The sequence below is a fragment of the Sardina pilchardus genome, chromosome 20 (assembly GCF_963854185.1).
Source record: "Sardina pilchardus chromosome 20, fSarPil1.1, whole genome shotgun sequence".
NCBI lineage: Eukaryota > Metazoa > Chordata > Actinopteri > Clupeiformes > Clupeidae > Sardina > Sardina pilchardus.
This window is the reverse complement of record NC_085013.1, coordinates 23954051-23956550: the sequence shown is the minus strand read 5'-3', so window position 1 is coordinate 23956550 and position 2500 is coordinate 23954051. Positions and strand designations below refer to the sequence as shown.

At 48.1% G+C, this 2500-nt stretch overlaps 2 protein-coding genes across 6 annotated transcripts in view; one reads left to right on the top strand and one right to left on the bottom strand.

Moving 5' to 3' along the window:
• The window catches only part of LOC134068177 (forkhead box protein N3-like), a 224748-nt gene that overhangs the window by 136023 nt on the left and 86225 nt on the right, over positions 1-2500 (top strand). The window lies entirely within an intron of this gene.
• Positions 1-2500, bottom strand: part of LOC134067926 (forkhead box protein N3-like) — a gene marked incomplete at its 3' end in the record, with an annotated part of 31980 nt that overhangs the window by 15132 nt on the left and 14348 nt on the right. The window lies entirely within an intron of this gene.

Genomic DNA, 2500 nt, shown 5'->3' with positions numbered 1-2500 from the left:
TTAAGAATCCAACAAGACTGCCAAGCTAGCAACCAGGAAATATCCATCGCATCGACACACTTTGAGATACTTGAGCTCATCTCATTTTTTAAAACATCTCAAATAGCTGTCTGACAGGCAGACTCCAGGTTGACAAATGATTGGCATTCCTAAGCCTCTATATTAGGCACGTCTCGTATAAGTACTTTAATGCATCTTATGTCGTTATCTTTAGTAGATATTACAGTGAAACCACTTACTCATTCATTTATTTCAATATGTCATGCACATTTAAAGCCAGTATAAAAGGTTGATAGCAAAAGAGCCTGAATTATAAACAGCCTTTCTCTACTTCTGATCTAAATCACTGCTTTACTAGGGAAACCATGAAACCACAAAGCTCTGTGGGCACTGGGAGAGCCAATCAGGATGCTTTAATGCATTTGGCATCGACGGTGCCGTTGGCACAAGCTATTGTTCGCACCGAGACATTTACAAGAGGTAAAGCTGACTTACGAACCCGCTATTAAAAAATAAAAAAAAAATAAAAAAACCTATCCCTGCAAAAGTCAATCAATTGGGATAAAGGGCTGACCGGGAGGTGATTAAGCAGGTTTTTCTTCTGCTCTTTTGGCATTGGAGGCGTCCTGCGAAATAGTGGCTGACTTCAAAAGCAGGCCTCTGATTTACCGGGGGCCTGTGCCGTACCCGTACCTGTGCTTATCCGATCCACATCAGTGCCAGATCCTGTGCCAAATCCATTACAAGAACAACTGCTAGAGGGGGGTACCACCAACCAACTCGGCCAAAATCTGCACCACTCTGCTCAAACCGGGCCCTGGTGTGGGTCACCTCCAACACAAGACCAGAAGCTGCAAAGGTCACAAATAATCCAAGACCAAAAAGAGTTCCCATATAACTGGAGACCAGTACCACAAAGACAATCTGAAATAATTTGAGACCAATAGCCACAAGGAGTTCCCATATAATGTGACACAAGTACCACAAAGATTATCTGATATAACCTGAGACCAGTAGCCACAAAGCAGTGCAACAGTAGCCACAAAGCGCTCCGATATAATCTAAGACCTGTAACCACACTGACAGAACACTTCTGAATTTGCCAGATCTACTGTACCCAAGACCTGGGCCAGTTCTGGGCAATTCTACTGCTCTAAGGTGTGTGTGTGTGTGTGTATGCACGCGTGTGTGTGTGTATGTGCGCGCGTGTGTGTCTGAATACCTTCCTCCTTTCATTTGGAACCTGTCTGAATGCGTGACCCTTTGATCCCGCGGCTCAAACTGTTGAATCAGCAGCGCGGGTTTAAAAGTACATATATCCCGAAACGAGGCGCGGACACTTGATCAATAGCAGTGATCAATATTAAATATAGCTGGAGGGCTGCACGGGGCCACCGGGGACTTGAGATTAGACTTATTGAAACCCAGGGCCACGAGCCCTGCTGCAGACAGCTGGTGTCCAACATGAAGCATTTCACATTCTCCCTACACCTTACGGCTTTTACTAGTCTTGCACAGGAGAGTAATGCAGGCAGCATGCCATGTACTGACCCTGTGTCTAGATAGGAAGGCAGGAGAGGAGTGTGTGTGTGTGTGTGTGTGTGTGTGTGTGTGTGTGTGTGTGTGTGTGTGTGTGTTTGTGTGTGTGTAGGGGGCTGGGGTGGAGATCATGGTTGTTTGTTTGTGGTGTAACAGTAAGGATGTTTGCTCTAAGAGGAAAGCTGTTGATCTTGGACCATAATCCATGGTGTAGGCCTGTAATCCACTACATTCGCAAACACACACATGTATACACACATACATATATGGACACACGCGTAGACGCAGGCAGACACACACACACACTCACACACACACACAGTGAGTGCAGCCTGAATGTTTTCATCACTGACTCTCACTGAACCTGACAGTCATATCACGTGTAGTGTACAAACTTTTGCCATCCCTGTCACACACACACACACACACACCACTACCCTTGAATAACAAACACACACACACACACACACACACACACAGACACACGCACACACACCTCTACGCTCGACTCACAAACACACACACACACAGACACACACACATTATTATTATCAGTGATGTGCATGTGCTCCAGCATTAGCAAAGTGAAATAACCCATCAGCTGTCCCCCCCCAAACCGCAGCGTCCCCTCCCTGCGTGGCGGCGTCCGAGTCCGGTTAATGACCTGCGCCGGGCACGCGCGCCGCGAGATAAGGCCGACTCTACTTCATTTGCTTCACCTCAGCGGCTCCGCAGATATAAATGAGACCCCGGCCCGCTCGCTCACACACTCGCTCACACACTCGCTCACACACTCGCTAGCACACCAGCATGGCGGCCGTCTCACCTTGGGTTCCAGATTGGCTAGCTCCTCACAGGGAAATGAAATGGAGTCGGGGTGTGTGTGTGTGTGTGTGTGTCGGGAGAGGGGAAGGGGGGTTGGGGGGGGAAGGGGGGTTGGGGGGGTTAGGGTGGGCAATGA